This window comes from Ambystoma mexicanum, chromosome 7q, assembly GCF_040938575.1.
Source record: "Ambystoma mexicanum isolate Mex_15411 chromosome 7q, UKY_AmexF1_1, whole genome shotgun sequence".
Lineage (NCBI taxonomy): Eukaryota > Metazoa > Chordata > Amphibia > Caudata > Ambystomatidae > Ambystoma > Ambystoma mexicanum.
The window spans coordinates 222022286-222036086 of record NC_090941.1 but is presented as its reverse complement, the minus strand read 5'-3'; positions in this window follow the sequence as shown (position 1 = coordinate 222036086).

Sequence of the window (13801 nt, the reverse complement as noted above, 5' to 3'; positions counted from 1 at the left end):
GTGTTGTTTCTAAAGGCTGGCCTCTGTGCAGAGACAAATGGCCCTGTTCAGCACATCCCCGGAATGTAGAGAGGAGGTGTGACAACAGGGGCTACAAATTAAAGGAGTTGAACTTTGAAAGAAATACAAGAAATGATTGCTTTTCAAATTGAAATAGTGGTCCCATCCAGATAAGATGACAGGCCTTGTGACATCACAGGATCAGACAGACCCATTAGCTACAGTGGGGATCTCTGTGTAGCAAATGCATCCCTTATTTATGAGCTAAAACTCCAACTTCAAACAGGCAAATAACTTCAAAGGGACAAATAAACTCACTGGCCGAGAGAGTCAAATGCGTGCAGAAAGGGAGATCATATTTGCACATATGAAGATTCCCTTTGTTTAAAAGTACTATTATCATTTAGGCATGTTTCTCAGCAAGCATAAGTCAGGTTGTCTTTATTTATGTGTCCTCTTTTAGATAATTTCTAGGCAATTTTGGTTAGATGGCGAAGAGGTGGAGGGTGAAATTAGGACTATGCATAATAAATTGCCTGTCCCTAACAATTATGCTTTTTGTAAAAATGGTGGAAAATGTCCACACGGCCGTGCAACATGATGCTGATTACAAATGTTAATTGCCATATGTCTCCTCCAGACTCTTAAACCAATCTGTAGAGAGAAGTGTGGCTGTCCAATGCTATGTGCGAGAACTCTTGCAGGAACTCCCCCAGGATTGTAAATGTTTAATGTGTCATTACTGCTATATAAAGTGGAATGCACTATGAGGAAGGGAGAGCTGCTTAAATTACCATCAAAAGAGCTGCTAAAATTACCATTAAGAGAGCTCCTAAAACTCACCATCTGACAGCAAGATGGAAACACCAGAAGAGATTGCAGAAATTGCATTTGTGTGGAGCTGTCTAATAGAGCTGTCTGTTTCTGGGAAGGCCTAAAAAGCAGACTTGACCATATGAGAAGAGCGGGGGATGATCTTGGGGAGAGGAGTGCACAAATTCCTGCCTTATCCTTCCAGAGGGCCCTGACATGCAGCTGGCTTTCATACATTTTAAACACAGGTTTTCTACGTAAGTAGAAGTGAACCCTTTGCAACCAAAAGGTGGGGTAATCTTCAGGCCTTAAATCCTTTCCCTTTATAGCAGGTGGGAGGGGGCAAAACTGTGTTGATCCCTAGCCTGTTTAACTAAAAATATTAATTTGTTTAATTCAAAATTAACAAAGCTCACTTCCCAGTGTGTGCTGACAAACTATAGCCTATGATTTAATTAATAGTAATCCTTTTTGTCCTTTTAACCCTGCCTTCTTTAAAGAAGAGGGGTGTCTTTGTTCTTAAATCGGTCCAATATTTTTGTACAGCTTCCCCAACACAGGGCTTTCAGTGAAAGGAGGCGGGGAGGTCTGAAATTCAAAATTCTTCAATCATCCTAATTTTTCGGTCAGACTTCCCTAACCCACACCATAGTAGGGAGGGGGTCTGAAAAACAAACCGCTAAATCACCCTGTGTTTATTTTAAAGCAAAAGTGTGGGTGAAATAATAATTGCCATATGCACTTGCACACATTTGTAAAACTAAACGGCTAGACTTTTAAGCGCGCAGGAAAATCTAAATTGCATGTCTCTACTATTGTAATTTTTTGTGTTCACTGACCAGCGCTAACTATTTCTTGAATTGAAATTGAGATAAAGTACTGTGATTTGTATGTTGCCTCAATTAATTTGTGTGATTTATTTGTCTAACAAGCATTTGATTATGAGCCACGAAGAAGGTGGCGGGGGTAGTTTGTACTGATTTTTATTGACATCTAATTCAAATAAACATAAATATATTTCCTGTGCACCGGCCTGGTTCTTGGCTCATTGGTAGCTCAAGGGGAGAGATCCAAGGCCCATTAGAAGAATTGGACCTAGGGATGAATAAAGTAATCCATTAAATAGTTTTTTGGGTGAAACCTTGAGTGGGGCGGGAAGGAACTCCCCGTGTTGACGGTGGCCTCTCAATAAACCATTACATGTCTTCAGTACATGAGGACACACTTTGCCCCACATTTTCTCCAAAGCAAGCAAAACACTCATTCAAATAATTCACCTGGTTCTCTATAGTTTTTAAAAAGGCATGGTGTTATATTCTGCCCGTTTCCAAAGGATTGGTGATCCCCAATGAGTGAGAGAAGTGTCCGGATTTGCATGTGGCACACTTGTTCTTAGAATACATTGCCCACCAATTCAATGCTGAACTGCTCTAGTGGATGCAGCCGGGCTGATGTGCATATGAGCATGTCTTCTCTTGTAATGTACAAAGAAGTTAAGCATGATTTTGATTGCATACCATTGCAAGTGCAACACATCCCATAAAACATATTTATTTGGGCCTATTCGATCTCAGTAGAGACACTCTCACAATTTTGGCACAAGGTAAAATTCTTGTGGTTACACCCTAAATTAGAAGGATTTTATCCAGCTTTGGATCCCAAGCTATCTTTGCCTACGAAGACACTGCACTTCAATAAAATGGGCACTATGGCAGAAACATGTTTATTTGAATTGTGGTGGTACTCTTGTTCGCAGAGGAAATTACCTGATATTTCAGTTCTGGAAAGCCTTGGGGGGGAGGGGTCCTTTATTCTGACAGGCTGATCCTTTCTGATCATTCTTAGGGGTTCGTTCAGGTGAATTCATGCTCTGATGTACATAAGAGGCACATTCACTTTAGTTCTCTCTGAATATATAATTCATACATTCTTTTAATGAACTGCAAAGCAAAGTCCTGTTTCTGCATATCCGTATTGATGTTGGTCGTCTTAAAAAGAAATCCAACTGTTAAATGAAGCGAAATGTTCCTTATGTCACATCATGCATTGTAACAGTATTGGTGAAATCACAGAACAGAATGTTCTTTCTGTATGTGTTCTTTTAGATCGTGAATAGATTAGTTTATAGTACATCAGCAGTATCCATGCATAGCGCGACTGAGTGCGTAAGAGGATAATTGATACAGTGTTTCTGTAACCGGGATGCCATGAAATACATTTCTGCTTTAATTAAAGAAACTACAGATGTATCCACTCAATAGAAGTCAAAGAAGGTTTAATTAGCAGTAAACTCTCAGGCAGACTCTGTACCCGAGATAGGGAAACATTCGGTCGGAATGTCTTCGAAAAGGCATATATCTGCCAAGTCCTAACTTGTATGCGCTCCTGCGGGCAGATTACAGAAATGGTGCAAGTGCAAAGTTTGCACGGCATTAGTACCTGGGAAAAGTTTGCCCTATTTTTAAAAAAAATGGGACAACTATTGCACCATGACAAATACAGTTTGGCAGGGTATAAGCACCAGGGCAAAAATTGCCCTTGGCCTAAAAAGATACATTTTCAATGCATGGTAAAAAAAAAAAAAGGCATTTTTTGCGCTGGTGCTTATACCATGCCAAAGTGCACTTGTCTTGGTGCAATAGTTTTCTAATATGTCCCAGTGTTTTTAAAAATAGGGAAAACTTTGCCCTAATGCTAATATCTTGCAAGGTGCAAGGTTTCTGTAATCTGTCCGCTGGAGTGTTGCTTTTTTTTTATATCTTGGGGTGAGCTGGTGACATCAGCTTTTTAATTGAGGACGTTCGTATATGTTCAAGCACCCATTTTTATTTGCATCTTTTCAAAACTAGGTAAGGTTTTTTTATATCTGCACAAAGGCTGTCTTTTAGTCAGGATTTTTCGAATCTGTCGATAATCAAAACAATGGCCATTAATTGTCTCATCAGATATTTCTAAGTGTAATTATTGTTATTATTAATGGTAATAATAATACTAATAATAATAATAGCACATTGTATTGAACAATATTGCACCAAACATATACTTAAGCCACTAAGGTGTTTGTGTGTCATATAAAGCACATGGCTACAGGCACACTACGTTATACAGGAGCTGAAGACTGCAGTGATTTCAGTACCTTTATAAAGTTAATTTTGTTTTGTATGTTATTATTTATGATGCTAAAATAAAGAGTGTACAATAATTACACACATGTTGTTGTGATTTTATAAAATAGCAATGAACTTGGAATTAATATAATTGAAAGATTCAGATTTACCTGCATCTCACATAGTTCCCAAGTTCTGACCCAAGTGTTGCACAGGTGTTGGTGTTGTTTTGGGATGGATCTAAAAGGAAAACATAGCACTTGAGTCAGGATGATATTGGGGCAGAGCTAGATCTGAACGCATACAAAAGATGGATATCACAGTGGATCTAAACGTCAGTGGGCATATGGCATTGGCCTGTAATGTGTACTGGCATTGAGGTGGGGATGGTGCAAAGGCTTGGATGCGACTCATGTCTGAAGTCAGGATGTTCCTATGATTAGCGGCTTGGGCAAGCCTAAGAAAAAACTTTGGTACAGAAAGGTAGACTTTTACTGGAGGGAGAAGTGAAAGAGGCTGTCACATGACTATGGTTATGTTATAATACATGACAGCCTGTAATATCGGTATACACGCCTGGAAATAATGTTCTTATAACAGGCTAGTTGTGACATAACTGACCTATAATAAGAAAGTAACATGACAATTGCTCTGTAATCAGCTATTATGCTTAAGATGTGACATCACAATGCCTCCTGCTTGACCCAACAGAGAGAATTTCAGCAGCCACTTCATCACTTAATTGAAGCAGTGACAAGATGTTCAACTTCGGTGCTTGCAGAGAAGTTCTCAGTGAGAGTATTACAACTATTACAAAGGCATTGTTAATGTAATAAACAGTTTCCCAAACTTAAGTGTTTTTCAGACACCATATTTACCTGCTGAGAGGTACCCAACCTAAAGCAGACATCCCACACATGTCAATGGACTTTCTGAAATCGAAATAAGTGGCATGCATTAACTTAACCTTAGGCCAACCCCCATCTAACACACATGACCCATAGTAAAATCAGAAAGGAGACCAATCATCAGTACACCAGAGTCCATCATCTTCTAAAAAACCTACTAGAGGAGTTGAGAGGCCAAGTGTAATGAACTGTGTTTGTTCAATTAATTGTGTTTGTTTACATTTGCTCCGCGTTCGAGTTTCACAAGCTAAGTTGAAAGTTCTGCGGGGCTCGTGAAACTCGAACACGGCATTCAGCAGTTGACAGTTGAGCATCTGGTCTTTGGTGGGCCCGCATTAATGATAAAGAACCTACCTAAATAAAACTTATCTGTGTGGTAGTAATCTTTACATTGTCTACGAGGAGTCCAGGCGGGCCCGCCGCATGTTGGTTCCTGCTATCCGAGCCACAGAGTCTGTGGCTGCTGGGAGCCGGAGAGAAGTCTCATGAAGGAGGCACTGCTCCGCCTCTCCCCGATGTGTTCCAGCGGACGGCTGCAACTTCAGCTGGCAGGAACGTCCTTCAACCGGGTTGTGTTAAGCTTTATAAGCAGCGTTGAAAGGAGCCATTTTACTGTTCATCACTTCACAGCCTGTGAACACATTAGCCGCTCCGCCCTTCCCCTGGGGATTGCAGCGGCCAACAAAATCAGTGTAAGAGAAATGCCTGTCAATTCCCTGAGTTCAGTGGGCTGGTCCAGTCACGTCATAGCTTGCTCTGCACTACCGTATAAATCTATGTAGAAGGGCACTCCCATTTTTAAACAAGGAGCCACTATCTTCTTTCCAGAGCATTAAGCCTCTTTAGGACTGCATCAATATTGAGACAAGGAAGGCTAAATGTGAAGAGAACATTAATAGAAGGATAGTGTATATAAAACAGAGAGCACAACAAATGGGACACCGAGAAGAGATACAGACAGTTTGTACCTTTACAGCACCAACCTGTTTTATTATAAGTTAAATCTAACAGTTCAACGTTTAAACATAAGTTTGTTCAACAAGCAATAATGGCAGCTGCTAGTATGTCTCATCCCCAAACTTTTCTATCGGAACCTGGTACGCCACTAATCAGATGGGACAAATGGAAGAAATTGTTTGACACTTACTTGATTGCCATTGGGGGAAATAAGTTTGCTCCAGCCAGGAAGGAGGCCATATTATTGCACAATTTGGGAACTGAAGGACGCGCTGTCTTTGATGGCTTGTCAGAACCTATGGAGGTAGGACAAGGGGACAAAGATCAGTTTTCAGCAGTGATCAGGAAATTACAGCTGCACTTTGAGCCAAGGAAAAATGTCACCTTCGAGATACATAAGTTCTTTTCAAGGGGCCAAAAGTTTCAAGAACCAGTTGAAACATTCATTGCCGCACTACGAACCCTGAGTCATTCCTGTAAGTTTGGACCTTTGGCAGATTCTCTCATTCATGATCAACTTGTATGCTGCATAAACAACAGTAGGGTACAAGAAAAGATGCTATCAAAGGACTGATCTCTGGAACAAGCAGTAGAAGTGGCGAGAGTAATGGAAGAAATGTCCAAGTATATGGCAAGTATGAACCAGTCAATGAAGTTGCAGCAGTCAGAAGTGGCAAGAAGTTCAACACTGGGAAAAGTTTAAAGTGTTTTAAGTGTGGCAGTAATCAACATGTCTCTTCAAATCCATTTTGTCCTGCCCGAAATGCAAATTGTCTTAAGTGCAAAAAGAAGGGGCATTTTGCCAGAGTTTACAGGGAAAATTCTGCAGTAGAAAATATAGAGACAAATGTAAGATGTCGAGAACAGGAAGAACATGTGGTAGAGTTTCAACAAATTAAACATGTTCTGGAAATTGGAGACGTGTCAAATGGAGAGAAGGGGCCTATTGAGGTCTTTATGGTAAATGGCAGAGTTGTCACCATGAAAGTGGACAGTTTTTCCCTGTGGACAAGAATGTCTAGACAGCCATTCGAGAACTGTGTAAATGGCAAGATGGAGCATCTGAAGCAACCAGATATTGAGCCCTATGCATACGGCAATGTCAAGATAGATGTACTAGGAAAGTGCCCTGCCACTATCAAGTTTAAGGGAAGGAGTTGCAAAGCTGAAATATTCGTTATTAGAGAAGTATCATCGCTGTTACGATGGAGCGAGCAGAAGAAGCTGGCGATACGAATACAGTTCAATGCTGAGTTCCCGGTCACAATTGCAGAAGTGAGAGACCAGTGGGAAAAGGAGTTCCCGAACGAGTTTACAGAGGATCTAGGGAGATTGAGAGGCTATGAGCATGAAATCAAGTTAAAGATGGGTGCTGTCCCAAAAGTACATAAAGTCAGACTCGTTCCACAGAACCTTAAAGACAAAGTGAAAGCAGAGATAGAAGCTTTGCTCCAGAGAGGAATCATAGAAAGGGCGGAAGGATCAGAGTGGTTGTCGCCAGATGTCATAGCTACTAAATCCAGTGGGGTCATAAGACTATGCATGGACTTAAGGGATCTCAATAAGAACATATTGGTAGACCGTCATCCTCTGCCCATAATCAGTGAAAAGCTGGTTACTTTGAGCAAAGCGAATAACTTTTCAGTAATTGACTTGTCGCAAGCATACCACCAGGTTCCACTCTCAGATGGGTGTCAACATCTGTCTGCTTTCATCACCACTGAAGGGACATTCAGATACTGCAGGATGCCGTTCGGCTTGGCATCGATGGCTGCGGTCTTTCAGAGAGTGATGGAGATGGTGATGGATGGTGTTCCGGATGTGATCATCTTCCAAGATAATATCTTGGTATTTTCTGAGCCTAGTGAGGAACATGACAAACTATTGAGAGTTGTATCATCAAGGTTGGGTGAGGCTGGACTAAGAGTAAGGAGGAACAAATGTAAACTGTCTGTAGACAGTGTTGAGTACCCAGGTCATGTTGTATCGATTCAAGGTTTCAGACCTAAATTGAGTCCTGTGGATGCTATTGAGAGAGCTCCATGTCCTTCCGAAAAGGATCAAGTTAGGTCATTTCTTGGGTTAGCAGAGTATTACCATAAGTTCGGGAAGGATTTTGCTAGCATTTCCACTCCTATAAGGGTTTTATTAAGAAAAGGGGTGAAGTTTCAGTGGTCCACGCAATGTGAAGAAGCATTTGAAAAGATTAAACAAGGAATTGTACAAGCTCCTTCCATTGGGAAATTTGATGCCAATGACCAAACTGTACTAGTGGTTGACACCAGCATGTTGGGTTTAGGAGCCATGTTAATACAGTATGATGCCAATAAGGTCGAGAGAGTTATAGCATTTGCCTCCAGGACCCTCAAAGGAGCTGAGGAGAATTATTCAGTTATAGAGCGAAAAGTGTTGGCCATGCTCTGGGCTGTCAATCATTTAAAATACTTTCTGTGGGGAAGACGGTTCATTGTGCGGTCAGACCACAAACCCTTAATACAATTGTTTGATAGTGGCAGATGGGCTGTGGGATCTCCAAAGAGCAGCAGGTGGGGTCTCGTTCTTCAGTTGTACAATTTTGATGTTAGCTATCTACCAGGAAAAAATTATTTGGTGGCAGGTAATCTGTCCAGATTGCCTGTGGAACAGGGTCAACTACCACAAGCTCAGGATTGCGAAGAGTGTGTTGGTGCCAAGCTATTAAGCGTGGACCGTAAGGAATGGGAACAGGCAGAACATGTAGATCAAGATCTTAAACTGATTAAGCAGTGGACTGTGTATGGGTGGCCTGACAAGAGGGTTCTTGAAAAGAGGTTTGAGACCTGGTGGGAAGTCAGAGAAGAGTTGAGTGTGGTGGGAAATAGGCTGAGAAGGAGGAGCTGCATTGTTCCACCAGAAGGAGTGAGGAGAAGTTTGTTGGAGTTGGCACATCAAGGCCATCTGAGTGAGGGAGCTACCAAGAGGAGAGTGAGACATAATTACTCGTGGCCCATGATGGATAGGATGGCTAAAGAATGTGTAAAACATTGTAATGCATGTCAACTGAGTGATCAAAATAAGGTTGTGCGAGAAGTACCTTTGATTCCTAATTCTGTGCCAGTTCAACCGTGGCAGAAACTAGCTGCGGATATCTTGGGACCCGTGGCAGGTTTAGGAGACAGATTCAAATACATTTTCTTTCTTGTTGATTTTCATTCCAAATGGGTGGAGTGGGAAGCATCCAGGGAAGTGCCGGCTACAGGTTTGGTTTCTTTCTTAGAAAGAGTTTTTCTCAAGGAGGGCTGTCCTTTTGAATTAGTTTCTGACAATGGTGTGCACTTTGTTTGCCAGTTTATGAGTAAATTCTTAGAGGGATGTGGCATTAAACACATTAGAACATCACTTTATCATCCAAGGGAAAATTGATTGATTGATTGTGAGGGTCAACAGGTATATCAAGAGAGGTATTCAGATTTTGATGCATACGGGTCAGTGCTGGAGAGATGTATTAAATCGCATGATGTGGAGTTATCTAACCACTCCTCATTCCACTACTAAAGTGTCTCTCTTTGTGTCAATCAAGGGTAGGGAGCCAGGAACTAAGCTTTGTCCTGGTTGGTTAAGATTGGCAGTGGCAATTGTAGTAGATAGAAACGCTATTATGAGATTTATAGAACAGGGGCAGATAATCAATAAAGAGTCATTTCACAGGAGAGAGTGTGTGAAGAGTAGAGAGTGGAAAGTTGGAGACTGAGTGTTAGTGAAGAACCCCAGGTCCTCACAAAAGTGTGTGGATAGTAGATTTATTGGACCAAAGAGGATTGCTGCGGTGCATGGAAGCGTTGTCATCTTGGAAGGAGGTGAAGTGTGGTCTCCGGGCAGGTTGCCAAGAGCTGAGACTGGGAGGGGTGAATTTGTGAGGAAGCTCAGGGTGTGAGTGATGAGCAAATCACATGTGAGGAAGGGGAAAGTGATGTCTCAAGTACATGTTCTAGAGTGACTTAAAAGTAATGCTGCAAAGAGACTTGCACGCAAACCAAGTTGGTTGAAGGATTTTGTTCAGTGAAAACTTCATATATGTAATTCTTTTAGTTCTTGTTATTTCATACATGTTACATTTTGTTATCTTGATGTTGTTGGGTTTTAACTTTCTGTTCTGGGAGAGGGAGATATGTAATGAACTGTGTTTGTTCAATTAATTGTGTATGTTTACATTTGTTCCGCGTTCAAGTTTCACGAGCTATGTTGAAAGTTCTGCGGGGCTCGTGAAACTCGAAAACAGCATTCAGCAGTTGACAGTTGAGCATCTGGTCTATGGTGGGCCCACCTTAATAATAAAGAACCTACCTAAATCAAACTTATCTGTGTGGTAGTAATCTTTAGACCAAGCTATAAAATATTGCTTGTTCAGTCTGGTAGTGTGTGGTTTTTGAGTGTAAGTTGGCGGAAGGAGATTGGTGGAGTACTGTGAAGAGAGAAAAAGGAGCGAGTTGAGGTTGGAGGGAAAGCTTTGGCGATGGAGAGGAAGAGAGCGTGTCATCTGGAAGATACAGTTAGAGGTTGGAGGAAATGGATTAAAGATGTAGGAATGTAAATCCTACTTCGGGGAGGGTGTGATTCTCATTTGGGGAAAAGTATTTGCTGGGTGTGGAAGATGTTAACCATTAGAGAAAAAGGAACAGTATGTTGAGGGTGGAGGGAAACTTGATACCATCTGAAAGAGAGGACTGAAGGTTGAAATGAGGTTACTTAGGGAAGATATTAGATATTGTGTACCATCTCTAGAGATAAAGTTATGGAAGTTTGGAGGAAAGGATCACCAGGGGTAAAGGGACCCGAAGGGGAAAGGCGAGTAAGGAAATTGTCACAATACAATGTGACTCCTACAGCCACCTACATTGTTATGTGGTTGGCTTTAAGCTCATATCTTAAGAGCTTCTAAGGTACTGTGGGCCAGGGAGGAGGGCGGGTCCAGAGGGTCATGTGGGTTTCAAGGTTCGGCGGTTGGCCATTATGTAGTGAAGGAATAAAGACATATATTTCCCCATCTCTGTGTGTGTGTGATCCTTGGCCTTATGTGAGCTGGTACACACCGCTGAGACCAGGACCCTCACAATGTGTGCTTGAGGGTCCGGGCAACTGGCGACGAGGATGCCGCGCATCTGAAGCCTGCATCTTGAAGGAAAATAATCCTGTCACAAAAGATGGAAACTGACAAGGAGGGTGCTGCCGAGCACATTGTACGTGTGTATGCGCGCATCGCGATGCAATTAGGGAAACTGGATGACATGTATTTCATAACCTGATATTTCCAGAAGCCTGACACCGGCAATAAATGTTTTTTTTAAAAAACACAATACGAGAAATATAAAGCTCACATAAACTGGCAGCATTCAGCACCTGCAGGTCACTCACAGTCTCTCACCTTTCCATCACAGGAGGAAATAAATAAAAGGGGGCGAGAGAGGAAATCAGGCTGGAAGCCCGGCACCATTATTACTATTTAAATAAAAAAACAGACATTATTTTGGAAAATAAAGGGGAAATGTTGAAGAAGGGCTATCAGATAGCCACAATATAAAAGCGGATTGGCAATCAAAGTCTCGAGTAGAGAGGGTTCTGAAGAGAAAGGGTTCTAGGCAAAGTAAAACACCATCCCAGACTCGCCTCCGATAAAAAACCAAATAACATACAAATATGTTTAAAAAAAGAAAGAAAACCTACCATCAATTACAGTCTGGTTTTTACACATGCAGGAATAATACTGTAAAGTGGAATACTACTAAAAAATACAATAACACAGTACCTCAGTCAGCATGTCTGAAGAAACTCCCACCTCCTCCTCAGAGGCTAATCCACCCAATGAGACACAAACTACTAAAAGTGGAGGCTCGCAAGTATTACAATTACCACATGCCTTTGACATACGAGGCCCAAGCAATTTAGGACCAAGATGGGCCATGTGGTTACATGATTTCAATTACTATGTTGGGGCTATAGGACTTAAAGATAACACCAGACTCAAGAATACCTTATCCATGGCAGTAAGAGACTTAGTAGGAGAGCTGTTTAATCTGGACACTGCCACATATCAAGAGTTACATTGTAAATTAACAGAATACTTTACACATTTAACCAAAGTGGATTATGAAAGACATATATTTCACACCTTTAACCAAAGTGGATTATGAAAGACATATATTTCACACCACACGTCAAGAGAAAGGAGAATCCATTGACAACTATATAATACGCTTGGCATCAAATTGAAGCATTGTGAATTTCATCGTTATACCAATGAAGAGGCACTTCGGTTTCGAGTAATAGCTGGATGTGACTCACATAATTTTCACAAGAAACTTCTACAAAAATAACGCTCGCTTGATGAAATTCTTGCCCCAGCTCGCATAGAAGCTGCAGTTGAATCCCAATTAGATAATCCAAGCAAGGTCACCATGCAGACAAAAATCTTCTGATCAAGAAGTGGTCCATAAATTACTATCTACTGGCAACTCAACTTCAATTCAAAATGAGGCTACCTGCTACAGATGTGGTTACGAGTACCCTCATGCCAGAGAATGCCTGGCCATGGGTCAGAAGTGTGCAGCCTCTGGTGGATATGACCATTACAGAGCCATGTGAAAGAATGCCCCATTTCAACCCATATTACGAAAAAATGTCAAGGAGCCAAGAAGGTTGACACGTACAAGATCACGTGAAGAAGGGCCAGACCCTGATCAAAGAAGGCAAAAGCGTGATGGAAGAGATTACAGAAAAACAACTGTAAGAGATGAACACAAATCATCTGACATCTCAAGGCGCAACAGGAGAAGGCGCTTTGTCCAGTACATTGAAATGAAGTCACCTTCCAGCAACGAACTGTCCTCATCAGGAGATGACCAACGGAAAAAAAGGTATGTGTGGGCCTTAAACAATAGCACCGCCACCCAACACAGTCCTATTCTGAGCATTCAAGAAAACAACACACCTTTGGATTTCCTCATTGACACTGGTGCCGCTGTCAATATGAGTAAAGAAGCCTATGATTCCCTCCAAGGCTCAAGAAAGCGACGGTAGACTTCTACCCATATGGCTCCACCACGCCCTACCCTTCAAAGAAGTAACTTCAGTTGTTTGCTCACACAAGACACACACACACAGCGAAAGTTCAGGTACATGTGTTAAAAACTGAAGCAAAAGGTGGTTGCATACTCAGTTTCAAGACTGCTGTGGATATGGGACTAGTGCACATCATGTACCAACTGATGTCCCATAAGTACTTTTCTCAAGAAGACATTAAGGCTACTTTTTCAAAATTATTTACAGGGCTAGGAAAACTTAAGAATCGCAAGATTCATCTTCACATTAATCCGGAAATAAAACCCATCGCTCAGCACTACAGGGGAATTCCCATAAATATCCAACACCAAGTAAAAGAAGAAATCAACAAATTATTAAAACAGCATGTCATAGAACCAGTGACAGGACCCACCCCATGGGTATCTCCAATAGTATCCTTACCTAAGAAAACACCAGAGGGATCAATTAGAATATGTGTGGACATGAGAAGAGCAAATGAGGCCATCGAAAGAGAAAGACACCAAGCCCCAAGAATAACAGATATGATTCATCTGTTGCATGGAGCCAAGTACTTTTCAAAAGTAGAATTAACAAAAGGATATCATCAAATTGAAATTGCTCCAGAATCCAGATACATTACCACATTTGTGACTCACCTAGGACTTTTTCAATACAAAAAACTCTGCGTTGGTATTTCATATTTCATCAGCAGCAGAGATCTTTCAGGAAGAAGTTCATAAGGTTATCCGTCATGTTCCAAACTGTCTGAACTACTCAGATGTTGTACTAGTTTATGGAAAGACGAAAGAATAACATGATGCAGATCTACACAAAGTATGCTCAGATCTTGAAACAGCAGGCCTCATGCTCAATTGAACCAAGTGTGTATTTCGGAAAGACTCTCTAAGATTCTTTGACACATATTTTCAGAAAAGGGAATGAGACCAGATCCAGAAAAAG